General features: G+C 44.0%; 1 protein-coding gene across 1 annotated transcript in view; it reads right to left on the bottom strand.

Moving 5' to 3' along the window:
- Positions 1–20,701, bottom strand: part of NUDCD1 (NudC domain containing 1) — a 1,696,974-nt gene that overhangs the window by 147,043 nt on the left and 1,529,230 nt on the right. The gene's annotated exons all lie outside the window — the stretch shown is intronic.

The raw sequence follows: 20,701 nt of genomic DNA, 5'->3' as shown, positions 1-20,701 counted from the left end.
CTGTTATAACTGTTCAAAGCTTGTTTTTTTTGCGTTCTTATTACCTGCCCTTGCCAAAAAGTTTGTTTGTTGTATTTTTACTGTCGAGGCTGCCCAATCAAGTGCGCTAGCCTGTGCATAAAGTATGCTGTGATTTATCTGCTGTTTTCCTGAAAAAAAAAGAAAAAAAAAAGAAAAAACAATCTTTGTTTCCTGCCTTTCCTTAACTAGAGTAGTCCCTATATAGGCTTTGCTGTATTCGGGACTCTTGGATAGTTCCTGTGTTGCCCATTTCCTTACTTGGACAAAAGGAAGTTTCATTGCTCACCAGTGGGAGTGGGGAGCCTTGAGCAGCCTATCTCTGCCCCTGAAGGAGTGACCTCAGCACAAGAATCTGTAGTAAATTGGCCATTTTGGGCCATTTCTAACTCTTTGAAGTTCCCTGCATATAAAAACCTGCCTAAGCGAGTTTTTTTCGCTTATACTACTCAGCTACAGCTCCTCGTGGTCCTGCAGAGTGGTGCTAGTAGCAGAGAAACGAAAAGAGTGACTGCTATCCAGATTTAAGTATATTTTTTCTGTCTCTCTACCTGTGCGACCTTCTTTTTTCGCTGAAAAGCGAGCTACACTAGCATAGCGCAGCAGCGGCGGTAAATTGGGTTTAAACTATTCCTGGCTCCACAAAGTCTGCTCTTCACTTTTTCTCTTAGAACTGCTACTCTCTCAAATTGAACACCCTATACTCTATCTAAGGCCCAGCACTTGCACAAAAAAAGCAATTTTACAATCTTAGCACTAATAAACTAAAAGCACTACATCCTCACAGACTTGTTACGGTCATCTCGTCCCCCACTGGTCCTTTTTAATTCAGTAATAAGAGTTCCCTATATTACTCTAGCATGTCCAAAGGTCAGTTAATGGTTTCCCCTCCAGTCCAGCTGGTGAATCTGGGAATCTTGAGGCAATGTTACAACTGCCTCATGTACATGGACAACCCTCTCCTCCTCCAAACAGGATCAAATATATGTGAGAGATGCAACTATATAGCCAAACTGGAGGCTGAACTCTCTCTACTCAGAACTGGTGTAACCAGTCAGGAGGAGAAGGTAACCTCACACAACACAAATCCAGTCTCACATAGTCCTACAACATCAGCAAACCACACACATAAACACACAAAAGCATACTCGGAGGCTCTAAATAAAGAACTGCCTAAGCAGCAGAGACCTCCAAAGCAGACATCCAAGCAAACGCTACCACAGAACAAATCATGTGCAACACATAGTTCACAAAGTAAGTGTGCCAAGCAGTCATAGCCCTTAAGGCTGAACAACACACCTGATACACTCGTAATAGGTGATTCTATAGTCAGACACACTGATGTCCCGCTCACCAGGCTGAACAAAGAGAAGGTCACAGTGAGCTGCCTGTCGGGCGCTAGGATCCGCCACATAACGCAAGCACTCAGGTCACTCCAAAGTAAGTACAAATATGACTCAGTCATAGTACATGCTGGTGTGAATGACCTGAGACGTACCTCCCTCGACTACATGAAGAGAGACATAGAGGAGCTCTCTGATCATGTAGCCCAGGCCGGTATGACCCTGTCCTTTAGCAGCATATTACACTCACCTAGAATGATGCCGCAGTACTAAAGACAAAATGATCGATTTTAACAATTGGCTAAAATTTTGGTGTCATTCAAAGGGGATTCAGTGTCTGTCAGCCTGGGATGACATGCTCGACAAGCCACACTGCTTCGCTAGGGACGGCTTGCACCTGTCACCCCTGGGCTTTTGGATATTGGCAAAGGCTCTTGCCACCCCATAGTGTCTTTTTTAGGCAAGGCTCAAAAGACAAATCCACCTCCATAAACAACACAATGAACAAAAAACTAAGGGTAATGCTGCTAAATGCCAGAGGTCTTAACCTCAAGATGCATGCACTCGAAGCTCTCCTCAGTATGGAGAACATCGACATATGTGCAGTGACAGAAACCTGGTTCAAGGCTCCAGAGACCAACCCAGCACTACCAGGTTATACCTCATACCATGCATTTCGGCCCCAAAACTCAGACTGAACCACAAAAGGAGGGGGAGTATCCATTTTTATCAAGGATACCCACACCTCCAGGTTAGTGGCGTTGCACGAAGCATCAGAGACCATCCATGTGCAACTAACAGTGGGCAAAACTGCTTTTCAGTTTATAGCATGCTACAGGTCACCCTCTCAAAATCAGGAATCCCACTCAGCTTTCCAGAAAACATTGGAGAACATGAAGATCTCTCCAAACACCATCAAATTGGGTGTTTCAACTACCCAAACACAGACTGGGAGCATTACTCAAGCCCCAACACCCTAGTCCAAAGGTTCCTGGAATTTATTAACTCAAACGCCATGGAACAATTAGTCACCACACCCACAAGAGGGGATAACATATTCGACCTGATCATTACCAACATGGGGACTCTGTGGTCCATACCAGAAGTAAACCCCTCATTGGTAAGATCAGACCATAAATTAATCCCACTAGATATCCAAAACCCCTCCCCCACCCCCAGCCCAGAAAACCACAGTGAAAAACTTCTCAAAAGTGAACTTCACACTTCTCAAAACAGAGGTGGAATCCTTCAAGGCCCCCGGGACAAGGGGAAACTATAGCCCAAACAGCTGAATCCTATATAAACGCATTCTATGGACACCTCCAGGAATGCATGGATCATGCTATCCCTAACAAAACCAAGACCCAATCCAAAGGCAGGCGTCCAGTCTGGTGGACCCCAGCCATAAACAAACTGTACAACAGAAGAAAGAAGCTACTACATGACAGAGCAAAATCCCTAAAAGGGAAGGCATCTCTGATCAGTACTAGCAAAAAATTACGATCCCTCATAAAATCCTCCAAGGCAAGCTTTGAGAAAAAAATTGCAAAGGACACTAAGGACAATCACAAGGCTTTTTTCAGCTATGTTAGGAACCTGGGGTGCAACTCCCAGATATGCTCAGAGTTAATTCTAAATGACAAAAAATTCACAGAACCCATAGACATTGCCAATATCCTGGCAGACAGGTTTAGTGCAACCCCCCCCCCGCCCCCCCACAAAAGAGCAAATATCTATCCCGGCAGAGTGTAGCCCCCTCTAGCATCTCAGATGCTCAGGTGAAAGCCGCCCTCTCCAAAGCAAAAAACACTGCTTCAATGGGACCAGACGGTGTCCCGGGTTGCGTATTACATGAACTACAAGAAGAACTAAACCCTCATGTAAACATGTTGTACAATTTCAGCCTTACTACAGGATATGTACCAAATGAATGGCGTACAGCAACAACAGTGGTCCCTCTTCACAAAGGTGGTGTCTCGACGGACCCTGGAAACTACCGCCCCATAAGCCTGACTAGCCTAGTCTGCAAAGCTATGGAAAAGATCATCATTGAACTCATAAACAATGACATTGGGGACCTACGCACACTAGATCCTACCCAAATCGGCTTTGTCAAGGGCAGATCCTGCCTCTTGAACCTGGTCGACTTCTTTGAAACAGTCAGCAAGGCCATAGACGAAGGGAAGGTAGTCCACACAGCCTATCTGGACCTCGCGAAGGCATTTGACACAATACCCCACTCGGGCATCATAGATAAGCTATCCAGCCTAAACATAAACCCCTATGTCACAAGATGGGTTGCAAACTGGCTCAAAGACAGAACCCACAGAGTCAGAATTGCTAGAGCCATGTCTGACTCAAAACCGTTCACAACTGGTGTACCACAGGGCTCAGTCCTGGGACCTCTCTTGTTCGGTATATACTTCTCCGAGGTGCAGGCCAGCACGGGAGGACTGTGGCTGACAGAGTTCGCAGATGACTGCAAACTGGGAGCCATAACTGACTCTCCAGCTGACACGAGCATCCTTCAAAAAGGTCTCACAGAGATGAACAACTGGTGCAAGAGCCACGGTCTAAAGCTTAATGCCAAAAAGTGTATAGTCATACCCTTTGGCAAAAACAAAGTACCCACAAATTATCACATAGGTGGAAACCCACTAAGCACGGAGGAAGTAATTAGGGATCTGGGGACCCAGGTTGATAGAAATCCCTCCTTTGACAACCACACTGCCAAAGTGGTTAGAAAAACTTTCTACATAGCCCACCTTATCATGAAAGGATTCACATCTAGATCGAGGGTGGTCATAGTGCCCCTTTATGCGGCCCTAATTAGGCCCATAATAGAATACAATGTCCCTTTTGGGATGTATCTTAACCGACACCTGCAGCAACTGGAAAGACCCCAAAAGTACCTTACAAAAACAGTCAAAGGACTCAAACAGATGCCATACACGGCTCGGATAAAAGAACTCCAACTCTACTCAGTTGTGTACTGCCTACTTAGAGGCGACCTATGCCTGACATATAAAGCCATGTCCAACCCAGAATTAATGAACTTGCTCCACCTCAGAAAATCCAAATCCCTTAGAGCTACGCGCTCGAGGGATCTGAACCTCTGCACAGAAATAAACAGAACATGTTGGAGGGACAGATTCATAACCCAGAGGCTTCCCTTGCTCTGGAATAGAATCCCAGTCCATGTTAGACAGAGCCCCTCACTGACTCTCTTCAAGAAGAATCTTGATGAGTGGATGGGGGATCGTAGGTTTACCCCGGGGATTACTTCAGTGTCACTACTAGACAGAGGCACGGTAAACTAACCTTAGTAAGGGTTCGGTAAACCCAAATCGAAGGGTGGCAAAAGTCAAACTCACTCGGGCTAGGCTTATTAATGCCTCAGGGCAGATAGCCTAGTATGAACCTATGAACCTATGGAGAAGGCAGCTATCTTGTAACGTTTTGTGAAAGTCTGAATGGAAGACCAGGTAGCTGCCTCTAGAATGGATCTGAAGTGAAACCTTTGGAAAAAAAAAAAAACATCTGAAGAAGCCACAACCCTTGTAGAATAAACTTTGACATTGCCTATGAAAGGTTTCCATGAAAGGAATAAAATAAAGGTGACAGCCAGGAATATTCACTGAGAAATTATTTTCTTATATACACTGAAAGAGCTTGCTTTTTCCATCAGAGGAAATATGAGCAACTGTTCAGATTTTATTTCTTTACTAAAATATAATATTAGTTGTATGTGAACATCTAGCAAGTGAAGGATCCTTTCTCCTTTATTCTGAGGGTTAGGAGAAGATTCATGGAAGTGAATAGATTGGTTCAGGGATATTTCATTAACCACCTGTGGCATAAAGGAGGAGTTATTTTAAGGGACACACTGTCCTTGTGGTAAACCAGAAAAGGAGGAATAGATATAAGGGTTTGTAACTCAGTGATCCTTTTAGCAGTGGTTAGAGCAACAATAACAAGCAGGTTCAAAATGCGGTAAAGTTAATTTCTCAAGCACATAATTCAGGTCCCAGGGCCTGATGTACAGGACACCTTTTAGGAATTGCTTGAACTCAAATTGTGAAGAAAGACGTGGATGCATGGGAAGACAAGCAGAAATGGCTGATAAATACACCTTAAAGGAGGTGCATGCCAGATCCAAATTGAGCAGCTTACACACATATTGGAGGGTACAAGATACCCCTGATTTGGCACAAAAAAACATTTTGATTTAGATATATTCTATGGTTTTCTAGCCTTCTTTATAACCTGCAGCAATGTCTTCAGAATGAAGGTGCCTAAAAGGAATCAAAAGTTTATCATCCATACCCTGACTCTGAGTGTCTTCAAGTCTGGATGAATGAGAGCCTTTCTGTGTAAGCAAGTCCATCCTGAAGGGCTAATGTGTGGTGACTGCCCTTGGCTAACTGGAAAAGCAAGAACCAATGTTGTACTGACCAAAAGGGCATCACCAGAAGTTTCATGGGGTTGCCCAGAATCTTCAGAAGGAACTTTTGGATGACAAGAAATAAGAGGAAATTCATACAGGAATTTTCTTTCCATGTGAAGAAGGCATCTGTTGCCCAGACATCCTTGCAAGGGATCCTGAATCAAAATATTCTGAGCTGATGGTTCAGATTGGAGGCGAAGAGGTCTGTCTGTGGAATACCTCACAGGTGGGCAATCTGAAGAAAACCTTCCTGCTCAACATCCATTGCTAGAGATTTGCCTTTGATCTGCTCGTGTGATCTGCCAAGCTGTTTTGCTCTGAAATGATGTAAACCTCTTGGAGAAACAAGGTTGTGATGAATGGCAATGTCTTAAGTTATTACTGCTAGCCTGCCCACGGGGGGGGAGGGGGTAAGATTTTGTACCCCATATTTAACGATATACCACATAACGGTAGCATTGTCTGTCAAGATTTAGAGAGTCCTAGAGGACCACAGGTGATGGAAAGATTGATGAGTCAGAATCAATGCTTTCATCTGTATTATGTTTATATGCTTTTTCCTGTTCTTTTCTGATCAGAGTCCTTGCACTTTGAATTTTTTTGAACAAGCACCCACCTCCCCGTCTCTCTTTCTGGCGCACCTGTGAAAATGCTTTGGAGGAGGCAAAATTAGGAAGGGAACTTCTGGGTTTGATTTCATCCAAGTAATGCACCAATGTAGCTCTTTCTTCGTGAAGCGCAACAGAGAAATGGGGAAGAACAGGGGATGGCAGTGTTATGCCCAGACTAATTACAGGTACAACTGAACATTCCTCATGCAGTCTGTCAAATGGAATCATGGTGGATGCTGTACACCCCAGGGCTCTCAGAATCTCTGTTGCAGGCATCAAGAAAAGACTTATCTGGGATACAAAGTAGTCTGCTAAGTGCAGTGTCTTATCTGTAGAAAGAAAAGCCATCAGCAAAGAAGATTCCAGAGGGCAACCTAGGAACAACAGAATCAAAGTAAACTTTATTGTTATATAGAACTGCACATGTGTAGCCTAAATGAAATTTCATGCATCAGCTCAATTCATGAAATTAGAAAGGAAAATGAAACAACACATACAAGTAGAGGAATAAACATAACTTAACAGCTACAATACTACTCCCAATACATGCAAGAAAGAGCAGAGACATTTACCGACACTCATATATGAAAAGAATACCCTCCCCTGAGTTAAACTAATTACCGCATTTACTACAGATTGAAATGCTCAAGTTATTTGTCTAATATTGTACTTGAGTGAGTTAAATAGAAGTTATGTACTTATCATAACGTTCCATGTGAGTTATTTATCTCGCCTTTATTCTCACTGATGGGTTCGGAGCCGATCCTTGGCTCTGATACGGCTGATAGCAAGCTCAAGGTTTGCCAGTACCTTGAGACCAAGCCCCTTATCCCACAATGCACTGCTGGAATTACCTCAGATCTTGTTTGCTGCGTATAACATTATACACACATATATATATATATATATATATACATATATATACAGATACACAACATATACATACCCTGTTTTATATATATATATATATATATATATATATATATATATATATATATATATATATACGAAGAACACTTCCCAAAGGGGAAGAAGAAATATTGAATAACCAGGATGGTACTAGCCTCTAAGTCAACAGTCAGACAGGAGGGGGAAGGAGGGAGGGACGTGAGAATAAAGGCAAGATAAACAACTCACATTGAACGTTATGGTAAGTACATAACTTCTATATGTGAAGTTGTTAAATCTCGCCTTTCATTCTCACTGATGGGTAGCGTCCCTAGCACCCTCAACCTTGGCTGGCTCATGGGAGTATGTTCTTCAGTACCGTAGAACCAAAGGAAGACCTGTCCCTTGAAGCCCTATCTACTTTCTAATGTGTGATAAAGGTATGAGGCTTAGACCAAGTGGCTGAAGTGCAAATATTGTCAAGGGGCAATTTAGCTTGAAAAGCAGATGAGGTAGAGACAGCTCTGGTAGAATGAGCTTTTGGTTTGTGCGTTAAAGGCATGCTCGCATTCTCATAAACAAAGGATATACAATCGTTTAACCATTTAGATAAAGTTGTTTTAGCCACTGGATTGCCTTTTCTTGCTTCTGAGAAGGATGCAAAAAGTTGGTCTGATTTCCTAATATCCTTAGTTCTGTCAAGATAAAATCTGAGCTGTCTGTGAACATCAAGTTTGTGCAGCATATATTCCAATTTGCTAGAGTGGTTGGGGAAAAAGACTGGCAGTTCAATGACCTGATTGTAAAAATGAGGGGTTTGTTCTGAGAGATACTCTTATCAGCATGGAAGATCATCATGTAGGGTGATCTGATAGATAATGCTTGAAGTTCTGACACTCTGCGGGCAGATGTAATGGCCACAAGAAATATTGTTTTCCAAGATAAAAAATTTAAATCACAAGAAGATGCTAGTTCAAAAGGGGGAAGAATAATTTGAGACAGCATAAGGTTTGAATTCCAGGGAGAAAAGGGAATTTTGATTGGAGGTCTCATATGAAGAACGCCTTTAAGGAAAGTTTTAGATAATTTATGGCTCATAATATTTGAAAATTTGAGATAGCAGCTAACTGAACTCGAACTGTAGCAGCTGCCGCCCCTTCCTTAAAAATTTTTGTTAGAAATTCTAAAATCGAAGACAGCAGAGCTCGGAAAGAGTCAATGTTCTGCGCGTTGGCCCAAATTGAGAACCTTTTCCATTTACTGCCATATAATTTCCTGGTAGATGGCTTGTGAGAAGACAAGAGAATCTGTCTTGTATCTTCTGAAATTGAATGAAGCCTGGCAATTAGGGGAAGTGGATTAACCAAGCAGTCAGTTTCAGGAACTGCAGAGAAGGATGATGATCCCCTGACGGGTGAGTCAGAAGGTCCGGAACTGGGTCCAGGATCCATGGATCTTCCAAGAGATGATGGTGGAGAAACGGAAACCAAATCTGTCGAGGCAAGTAGGGGGCTATGAGTATAGCAGTCCTTCCCAGCGATTTTGCTTTCTGTAAAAATCTGGGTATTAATGGAAAGGGTGGAAATGCATAAAGAAGACCCGGGGGCCAATCGTGTAAAAGTGCGTCTCTCTGGGGATGACCAGGAGGTGGTCTTAGGGCAAAGTAGCTTCTGCATTTTGAATTGATGTGGTTGGCAAAAAGGTTGCAGCAAGGCTGGCCCCATTTGCGGAAAGTCGACTCCACAACCTGTTGTTTGAGAGACCACTCGTGAGGGAGTAATATTGCCCTGCTTAGCTTGTCTGCTATCACTTTGGATTTCCCCGGGATGTGCGTTGTTAACAGAAAACGACACAGCCCATTGCCAGACCCTGAGGGCTTCTCGATAAAGGGGGGTAAGACTTGGTTACACCCTGCAGACTACTGACATGTTGTCGGTCTGAATTGCAATAGTCCCTAGAGGGAGAGAGTCCTGAAAGTACTGCAACGCCAGAAGTACTGCTCTCAACTCTAGAATATTGATGTGAAGATGTGATTCTTGATCTGTCCATGTGCCTTGGGCAGTCTTTCTCTGAAAATGCCCCCCCCCCCCTATTAGGGAAGCGTCCATTATCACAGTGGCTACTGGGGGGGGGGGACAAAGGGTCTTCCGATTGTGACATGAAGAGATGTCAATCACCACCGAAGGTCTCTCCTGCAAGAATCTGTGATAAGAATCATGTGGTGCATTGGTAGTTTCTGGTAAGACCACTGAGTGAAGAGGAGCCATTAAAGAATTCGCATATGCATCCTTGCGAGTGGTATAGACAGGATTGCTGCCGCCATCAAACCTAGTACTTCCAATACCTCCGCTACTGTAGCTTTGTTCTTTGACACCAGTGAACTGACGTTTTGGCGGAGAAGAGAGACTCTTTTGATAGGGAGACGTAGAGTGGTAGTTGAGGTATCTAACTCTGCTCCTATAAAAATGGTATGTTGAGATGGCAATAAGGCAGACTTTTCGAAGTTGATTGTAATGCCTAATTGATGGCAGAGTGTCAGAGTGTATTGTGTTGCCTGAGTCAATTGATGCCTGGTGGTAGCGGTGAGGAGCCAATCGTCTAGGTATGGAAACACCTGGAATCCTAGACGCCTCAGGTGAGCCGTGACCACTGCCATGCATTTGGTGAACACTCTGGGGGCTGTAGTAACACCAAAGGGCAGGGCTCGAAACTGGTAATGATTGGCCCCCAGCCGGAAGTGCAGATTATCTCTGGAGCATCTGTTCATCTTTATGTGACAGTATGCATCCTTGAGATTTATGGAGCACATCCAATTGCCTTTCCCTAAGAAGGGAAGAATGGACTGAAGTGTGGCCATTCAAAACTTCTCTTTCTTTACGAACTGGTTGAGTCTGTTGAGGTCCAAGATAGGTCTCCAGCCCCCTGTTTTCTTTGGTACCAAAAAGAATCTTGAGTAAGTTCCGAATCCGACTTGGTCTGCTGGGATTGGTTGGATGACTCTTTTTTAATAGTAATCTGTGGACCTCTACGATTGCTTGTTCCCTGAGATTGGGTGGAACATCTGGGATTTTCTTTATAGGAATGGGAGGAGTAAAGAACGGTATGAAATATCCTCTGGAAATGATGCTTTGTACCCAAGTATCCGATGCTATGTTCAGCCAGGCTTCTGGGCACAAAGACAAGCGACCCCCGACTGCCTCCAGAGCCGAACAGTCGGGCCCCCTTTCACAGGAGCTGGTAGGACTGACCGGAGAACTGACCCCTGTCACACTGTTGCTGCAGACCCTCTCTGCCACTGGGGCGGCGTCTTCCGTTATAACCCCCTCCTCTGCCTCTAGAGGGGGTTTCTCCACGTGTCCTGAAAGGCTGCCTGAGTTTTTCAGAACCACATTTTTCCCCCCTAGGGCCCTTGGGGTAGGGCCGAGTAGGGGTGGAAAAATGGATCCCAACGGCAGATAAGGTCTTGCCTTCCTGCTCACACCTGGTTAAAGTTTCCTTTACTTTGGGCCCAAACAGTGATGAGCCATCGAATGGGGTATTAATAAAGAAAGACTTAAAGGGTTCTGCAAAGGAACAGAGATGCATCCAGGGTTGTCTTCGAAGAGCAATGCCCGAACTAGCGGCTCTACTCGAACCATCAGCTGCATAGGATACGAGACGCATGGACGAGTTCACCACTGAGTTTAGGGTAGCGAGCTGGGCACCGACTTTGTCGGCCACTCCTGCAGCTACCGTACCCTGGAGAGTATCTCCTAGCTCTTTCAGGAGATCTCTCTGTAGTCTTGTAAAATGGGTTAAGTAGTTCAGTGATCGCAGAGAAAAAGTCGCTGAACTAAACATGCACTTCCCATATCTATCCATAACCCAAAAATCTCTGTTAGGGGGATGGATAGAAGAGGATGGCTCAGATACTTCCTTTTTGGTAGCTGCAGCTACCACCATGGCATCAACAGGCACTCCTTTTGTCAAAAATGGCTTGTCCACTGGGGCAGACATGAATTTAATGGGTGCATGAGGGACAGGTTCCATGGCCTCCGGTGACTCCCACGCCTTACGAGAGATCAGTTCCATGAGCTCATCGTAAGGCAGAGACACCCAAGAAGTAGAAGACCCAAAAGCCTTCAAGAGCACAGACTCACCCTCAGTAGGGGTCTTGGACTGCCAATTGCCCCTCTGACTAAGGATCTCTAGTATCTCTGCAAAGCAGATATCCTCAGAGGGGGATCGAGGGGACCCTTCTGACTCATCTAAGTCCGTGTCAGATGTCAAAGACTCCTGTGGGGAGTCTAAGTGCCTCCTCTTGCACAGTCTCTTCCTGGGCACCTCCTCAGTGAGGGGATCTGGGGAGGTCTCAAAAGAGCAGGGGATTTCCTGTGGGGGTACTTGAGGCTTGGGGTCTCTATGCTTAGAGGGATCGGTAGACGAAGAAGCAGACAAAGGAACTTGAGGGGAGAGGGAAAGCTGAACCGATGCTGACGTTGTCTTTGGAGAAAAAACTCTGCTCATAGCATCGAAGGCACCATGGCTCCGACGAGAAGGAGTGGACGGACCCGAGAGTACCGCCCGATCCTCCCGCACCGAAACCCTGGGCTCTGAGCCCGAGGTAGGAGCCAAGCTCATCCGAGCCGAAGCCCCGAGAGGAAGAGTCGGCACCGACAAGTCGGTGCAACTATCCTACCCGGACCCGATGGAAGAACGTCGGCTCCTAGACCCCTCGGTCGGCGCCGAGGACATCCAAGTAGATGGAGCTGATAACACCGGTGCGGGTATCGGCTCCAAGGGTTCGGCCACCATTGATTCAATTTCCTTCGGCTCCGAGAGTCCAGTACGGCTCAGAGGAGGAGTAGACAAGTCCGGTTCCATGGTCTTTGGTACCGACGAGCTGGTCGGGGCCGACAACAATTTGGAAAGTCCTGGTGCCTGTAAAAGCTTCTGCACTAGCCGATCCATGCCCAAATCTGAAAGGCTGACTGAAGACTTAGCTGAATGCACCAAAGGTGCTGACTGGAGCAGAGGTGAAGAAGGAACTTCAGAGACCAGCTCCAATACTGAGAGCTGGCTCCGAATCAAAGGTACGCTCAGTTCCGATGACTGTGGAACCGATGAACCTCCTGAAATCTTTGCCTTTTTTGAGACCTTATCTGTAGACTTGGATTTGGAGGACGTACTAGCACCCTCATGGCTACTTAAAACTTCAGAGAAAGATTGCTGTAGCAATCCCCTGTCTATAAGGTTCCTCCTTTTCTCCAAGAGGACTCTTGAAGAAAAGGAGTGGCAAATGCTACAGGTGTCTTGGAGATGTTTAGCCCCCAGACAGTAGACACATTGAATGTGTCCGTCAGTGACGGACATTTTCTGCCCACAATCTGGGCATTTTTTGAATCCTGATTTGGGATGGGATTTCTCCCCATCATCCGACATACTTAAGAGAAAATATATATATATATAAATATATTTATTTTATTTATTTAACATTTGTTGACCGGGAATGTCCGACTAGGTTCCACAGATCCTGTTTTCAGCAGAGGCCCGGGGAGAAATGCTCCAGAAGCATGTCTTTAGAATGTGGGAGGAAACCGGAGTACCCGGAGGAAACCCACACGAACGCAGGGAGAACATGCAAACTCCACACAGAAGGCACCCCAGCCGAGAATCGAACCGGAGAACCTCTTGCTGTGAGGCGACAGCATTAACCGCTGCACCACTGCGCCGCCCAATATATATAGACACAAATATAGGGCTAAGAGACCCACAGAAAAAGCCTATTATAAATATTAATAGTAGAGAAAAAAGGGCTAAAGGCCCACACAAACTAAGAAGCCAACAAGGCCCTAACTTTTAAACTATTTATACTAAGTATTTAAATAGAGAGTAAATATAATAGTATTAACACACACTATATATTTTAAACAAAAAACAAAACTATTTTATAGACTTGCTGTTAATTTGTTTCTAAAATGGTCCGAGCTAACTGGATCAGCGAAATCTCTCTCGGTAATTCCAGCAGTGCATTGTGGGATAAGGGGCTTGGTCTCGAGCTACTGGCAAACTTAGAGCTTGCTACTGGCCATGTCGGAGCCGATCCATCATTGAGAATAAACGGCGAGATTTAACAACTTCACATATAATATTTACTATGGATATAATAAATAAATATTGCACTTACCTGGAATATATGTTAGTATATATTGCACAAATAAATAAAAATGGACTTATGTGTCCAGACCCCTGGGACTAGTGCCAGAATTCAGAAGTCTAATCACTATAGGGTAGAAAATGTTACTGAATTTTGTAGTCCTGCAGCGGATGCTGCGATATCTCCTGCCCGATGCCAGATGGTTAAACACTCCATGTGCAGTATGCGTGTTGTCCTGTATTATTTTGGTGGCTTTTCGGATGCTTCTTGCAGAATAAAGATGTTTTATCAGTGGAAGCCAGGAACCTGTTATCTTCTCTGCAACCCTCACAACTTTTTGTAGCACCTTCCTTTCTGTAATTGTGCAGCTTCCAAACCACACTGTGAAGCTGCAGTTGAGGATGCTCTCTAATGCACCTCTATAGAAGTGGAGAGAATATGAGGGGGAAGCTTAGCTTTTTTCATCCTTCTTAAAAAATGGAGGCATTGGTGAGCTTTCTTGACCAGTTAGCTGGTGTTTCCTGATCACGAAAGATCCTATAATATGTGTACATGCAGGAAATTTGTACTCTTAACCCTCTCAACATTGATCCTGAGCACAGGGTGGTTTGTTCTCCTGTTCCTGAAGTCAATGATGATCTCTTTGGTCTTGCTTACATTCAGGTCAAGGTTGTTCCCCTTGCACCAACTGATCAGAGATGCCACCTCCTCTCTGTATGTCATTTCATCCTCCTCTGTAATGAGCCCCACGACTGTGGTATCATCAGCAAACTTGATGACATGGCTGGATTTGTGCTTAGCACAGCAGTCGTGGGTCAGGATGGCGAACAACAGAGGGCTGTGAACATATCTCTGTAGAACACCAGTGTTAATCATGATGCACTATGATGTGTTCTTACCTGAACACACCTTCTATGGTCTTTCAATCAGGAAGTCCAGGATCCAGTTACAGATTTATTTACGGATTCCTAAATGTGCCAGTTTTTCTATCAGCTGCATTGGTACCACCGTATTTAATGCAGAGCTGAAGTCTATGAACAGTATCATCACACAGTTGTCTTTGTCCTATAAATGCTCAACGGAGATGTGTAGTGCTGATATGCCATCAGCCATGGATCGGTTAGCTCTGTATGCAAACTAGAGAGGGTCAAAATCAGGAGGTAGGTATGATGAAAGATGCTTTTTAATCAGCCACTCAAAACATTTCATAACAGTGGATGTCAGAGAAAGTGGTCTGTAGTCATTAGGGCTGGAGGGAGTGGTTTTTGTAAGTAGTGGGATGATGTTAGTTTCCTTATAGCATGAGGGGGGGGGGGTCGATATTAAAATACTGAAAGCTCACGCGAATACCTAAATGCGACACATAAATAGCGAACCGCGAAAACACCGAACATCCTGAAGCGCGAAATTCGAAATATTGACTTGCCATAGTTGGTCAACCCCACTGCCCACTATGTACTACCTACCCAAACAAAATAAATAATCCACACTTCCACATATCTACACTTCACCCATATATCCCATATCCTAATCAAACATTCACAACACACAAATATATCTAACTATAAACAAACAACACCCAACTACGGGAAAAGTATAATTTACGTATACATTCAGCTACACAACTATATTACTATACATACACTTTATATAACCCTACTTCGAACCCTAAAGTAAAGGCTGCATGTATTACTATGTATGCACTTACCTTAACCCGCACCCTAACCCTAAGGTCCGTAACTATTGCACATTTATGTTAGGGAGCTATACCGGATAAGGGCCAACTATGACAATTCGATATTTTGAATTTCGCGCTTCAGGATGTTCTGTGTTTTTCTGGTTCACTATTTATGTGTCGGCATTTAGGTATTTGCGTAAGTGAGGTTTCGCTATTTTAACATAGACCCCCATGAGGATACTTTTGCCATGGCAAGAGAAGTGTTAAATATTTCCTTGAACATTGTGCATAGTTGATCAGCACAGCCTTTTAACACCTTGCCCAGTATGTTGTCTGGGCCAGCAGCCTTCCTGGGGTTCACTCTCCTTAGCTCTCGTCTTACCTCCTCTGTGCTGAGGCTGAGTATAGCATCCTTCTCATCAGTGGGTAGCTTTAGTGCCAACCTGGTGTTTCTTTCCTCAAATCTACCAAAGAAGATGTTCAAACTGCCCAGGAATTTGATACTGTCCTCAAAGTGTGCTGACCTGGTTTTGTACTCAGTGATGATCTGTATGCCTTGCCATAGTCTCCTTGCAGCCTTCCTGTATTCAGAGTGGCTCTGTACCTTTCTGCCATACTCTCTCTTAGCCTCCTTTATACCCCTCCTCAGATTACCTCTTGCTACACTTAGGGTTGCTTTGTCCTTAGCCCTGTAAGCTGTGTTTCTCTCCCTCAGATGCTCATATCCCTTAGGGGTGAGCCATGGCTTCTGGTTAGCTCTAATACTGATACTCTTGGTATCTGTTACCCCATCAACACAGTTTGAAATGCAAGCCATCACTACCTCAGGGTATTCATCAATGTTCAGATGCTGATTCACTGTGGCTGCCTTCTTGAATATATCCCAGTTGGTTCTTTCAAAGCAGTCTTGGAGGGCCTCCATAGCACCCTCGGGCCATACCCGGATTTGTTTCTTTGTGGGTTTCTCTCTAACCAGTGCAGGTCTGTAAGCTGGCGATAGCAAAATGGTACAATGGTCAGAGTTTCCTATTTGTGGAAGTTGCACTGTCTTATAAGCTTTCTTGTCCAGGATATTATTACTACTTGTAGGAACGTCCACATACTGATGGTAGTGTGGGAGTACTTCTTTCAGATCTCCTTTATTAAAGTCACCAGCTGGCACATATACAAAGACAGGATATTTGCTCTGCAGCTCACCCACGTGATTGCATAATTTATTTAGAGCTTCAGTGGTATTAGCACTAGATGGGACATACACCACTGGTATACTGACCCCATTCAGCTCCCTGGGCAAGTAAAATGGTCTACATTTAATGGACAGGAACTCTTAAGTTTTTACAGCGGTGTGATAGTATGATTTCACAGTTGTTGCACCATCTTTTGTTAACATAGATGCAGACTATGAAATGATTATGAGAATATGAAGTGAAGGTTGTACTTACTGAAATCCAGAGGGAACCCTAGACTCTGAAGAGACTAATTGTGAACTGCAAGTCTTCACAACTTTTGACAATGGAAGTGGTGTGAACTGGAAAATCATTTAAGTAAAGGTGGATCCTGGAGAATGCTACAAAAGAGGCTATACACTTTGAAAACACTCTTGGAGCAGCGGACAGTCTAAAAGGCAAACCAGTAAACAAAGTGCAACCCAAAGGCAAAATCTTTTTTTAAACATCTTTACTGAACTATGATTTGTGGCACAGGCAATCTTACATTTACATAGAAGCAATCAAACAATAATAACAAGTTCACATTTATAAGCATTACAGAATATATAAATACATATGAGATGTATAGTCTAAGCAACATTACATAAATTATTAAATTCCCGTCTTTTCTTAAACTTCATTCCTTCTCCAAAACATCTTTCAGCATATCTGCATGTACTGTTCCCACAAATTTCATTTTATTCTGTGCTATGCACCATTACCCTTTTTAAATGATCACACTTCCTGTTCTTTTACATCTGTTACAATATTCACTACTTCAAGTGTAGTTGGTTTGGATTATGATTTCTACTTTTCTAGTAATTGCTTTTCTGGTAGCCATCAGAATTAAAATTAACAAGGCTTTACTGTGTTATAGGCGATTTAGATCCTGTATCCCAGCTCAAAAAAATAATTTTCTTAGTTGCACTCATCTGCTCACCCAGTAATCCTGACAGAGTACTCTGTAGGTAATTTTTTAAAAGTCTGCCAATTCATTACACTCCCAAAACATATACTCCCAGTTACCTTTTTCCCTCCCCATCACACTTCCAACATTTGCTCTCCACCTGAGGAAAATTCTTTGGAGACTACTTGGGGTATAAAAGTACCTATGCAAACACTTCCAGGCAAAAATCCTAAGTCTTCTAGACTTTGTTGCATATTTGGGAGCCATACATGTCCTCTCATTGTTTCTTTATATTTTGTATATCTGATCTCTCTTCCCAGTCTTTTCTGACCTCTTCTGATTGATTCTTAGAGTTTACTGTGCAATTTTTATATGCCCTAATAATTATTCTTTTTTAACAGCAGGTTCTGTTCTAGATTTAATTACAAACTCAGTCAGTGTAGGTCTTTCATTTATGATTCCCCTATCCTTTTCTCTTTGACTATATTCTGATATCAATCCCTCGCAGGGAAGGCAATCAGTAGCATGCAATCTAAATGTGTTCTTGGCCTCTCCGCATTCTATTACCTTTCCTTCTCTAATTATTTGTTCCCAATATCGTGGTTCCTTTGACAGTTTCCTCCAGTAACTTCCATCCCCCTCTTGTCTATTCTCTGTGCAGGGGACTGGGAATTGCAGTCATCCCTCACTGGCAGAATCTCCTTTCTCCATTTCCATGCTGCCTTAGATCAATATAATATTTTGCACAGCTGTTATTCTCCTTAAGGACCTGCATCCCAAATCTCATTATTTCCTTATTTCTTGTATTACCACCCTGATTCACCATCATCCCTTTCCTCTTTGAAATGCATTTCTTTGTTTTTGTTATGTAGAAGACCCTTAACTGTGTAAATATCCCTTCAAATCAGATAAGCCTTGACCTCCTTGTTCTGTTGGAAGGATGAACTTATCCCATTTGACTCTTGCCATCTTTCCCTCCCAAATAAAATCCTTCAAATCTTTAATTACTGTCTACAACTTCTCCTCTGGTTGATAAAAACATGTCTGACCTTTCTATAAAACTAAAGGGACTAAAAATATTTTATTGCTTGTATCTTGCTATACATATCCATAGGCAAGAGATTCCAGTTTCTCAGTTTTTGTATTAGCTTGTGTTTAGTCTCTTCCCACATATCCTTAGTTGGTATAATCAAATAATTTTTAATCTATACTCCTAAATACTTCATAGGTTCATAGGTGTGTACTAGGCTAATGGCCCTGGAGCCTTTACAAGCCTTAGCCCATAGGATTACCCTGGCATTGTGCCACCTGACCTTAGTTGCCAGTGCCTCTGTCGAGTAGAGCCACTGGAGTGATCCCCAGGGTGAATTTTCTATTTCGCATCTGGTCATCAAGATTTCTCTTGAAGAGGGCCAGTGAGGTGCTCTGTTTGACATGTATGGGAAGTCTATTCCATATCATGGGCAGTCTCTGGGTTATGAACCTGTCCCTCCAGCACGTTCTGTTGATTGTGGTAATGACGTTGAGGTTGAGGTCTCTGGAGCATGTGGTGCGGAGGGATTGGGATTTCTTTAGATGCAGCATTTCTAACAGAGCTGGGTTAGACATGGCTTTGTAAGTCAAGCAGAGGGTGGGGTGGGAGGGATGTGGATTTCCAAAGTGATGAGGTTGCGGGTGGATCTAACCAGGAAGGAGTTGGCTATTGGTGTAGAGCAACGGTTACCCATGTTAGTAAAGACCAGATCAAGGATGTTGCTACCTCTAGTGGGGGTAAGAACGAGCTGGTCCAGGGCATTGGAATTAATGAATTCCACAAAACGTTGGGCATGTGTACTGGTACACGAGTAGTTTTCCCAGTTAATGGAGAGGTAGTTGAAGTCACCCAGTATGGGAGTGTTAGGCTGGACCCTAACATTCTCCAGGGTGCTTAGGAACGTGCAACGCAAGTCTTGGGACATGGTTGGGGACCTATAGCAGGCTATGAGCTGAATTGCTGTCTGACCCAATGTTAGCTGCACCTGAAGTATCTTGATGCGTTATGTTGGCCTACCAGTCTGAAGGTGTGTGCATCCTTTATGGATATGGAAACACCATCGGCTTTGGTCCAAGTTCTGGGGCCAAAAGGTGTAGTGCAGGGGTGCTTTCTGCTGCCTTGAACTCGGTCTCTGTTACAGCACAGATGTCGATGTTCTCCATTTTAAAGAGTGCATTTGTTTGTAGCTGTTACGGTGGTAATTTGGTCTTGGGAACACCACCTAAAAAAGGCACTATAGGGGTGGCAAGAGTCTTGTCCACTATCTGGAAGCCCAGGGGTTCATAGGTAGGTACTAGGCTATTTGCCCGAAGGCATTTATAAGCCTAGCCAGAATGTGTTGGCTTTTGCCACCCCCTTAGATTAGTTCCCTGTGCTTCTGTTCAGCAGAGCCACCAAAGTGATCCCTGGGGTAAACTTTCTGTTTTCCATACACTCGTCAATGTTTCTTTTGAAGAGTGTTAGCGGGGAGCTCTGCCTAATGTAGACTGGAATCTTGTTCCAAAGCATGGGAAGTCTCTGGGACAGGAATCTATCCCTCCAGCAGATCCTATTTATTGTTGTGGTGAGGCTTAGATCCCTAGAGCGTGTGGCTCGAGGGGATAAGGTTTTTTTAGGTGGAGCATGTCCATCAATTCTGGGTTGGACATGGCCTTGTATGTCAGGCAGAGATCACCTCTGAGTAGGCGGTATGCAACCGAGTAGAGCTGGAGTTTCTTCAGTCGAGCTGCATAGGGCATCTGTTTGAGGCCAGTGATCCTCTTGGTGAGGTACTTCTGTGGTCTTTCCAGCTGTTGCAGGTGTCTTGTAAGGTACATCCCAAATGGGGCGTTGTACTTTATGATGGGTCTGATAAGTGATGAGTACAGGGGCACAATGACCTCTTTTGATCTGGATGCAAACCCTTTTGTGATTAGGTGGGCCACGTAGAAGGATTTTCTAACCACTTTGGCACTGTGATTATCAAAGGTGAGATTACTATCTACGTGGGTCTCCAGATCACTTATTATGTCTTCTGTATTTAGGGGACTACCACCTATATGGTAGTTTGTGGGTACTTTGTTTTTTCCAAAGGGGATGACTATGCACTTTTTGGCATTTAGCTTGAGGCCATGATTTTGACACCAGGTATTCGTCTCAGTGAGACCCTTTTGGAGGATGTCTGTGTCAGCCAAGAGAGTCAATTATAGCCCCTAGTTTGCAGTCGTCTGCGAACTTGGCCAGCCATAGTCCTCCTGTTCTTGCCTGTACCTCTGAGAAGTATCTGTAAGGTAAACACCTTAACCATTATGTCAACCTCCCACAGTACATGCCGAACAGGAGGGGTCCTAGGACTGAGCCCAGGGGAATGCCTCTTGTAACCGGTTTAGAGTCGGACTTAGCTCCTGCAACTCTCACCATGTGGGTTCTTTTCGTGAGCCAGTTGGCAGCCC

Source organism: Protopterus annectens, chromosome 3.part0 (assembly GCF_019279795.1).
Source record: "Protopterus annectens isolate FY-2018-M chromosome 3.part0, PAN1.0, whole genome shotgun sequence".
NCBI classification, from domain to species: Eukaryota; Metazoa; Chordata; order Ceratodontiformes; family Protopteridae; genus Protopterus; species Protopterus annectens.
This window is presented reverse-complemented; position numbering and strand designations above follow the sequence as displayed.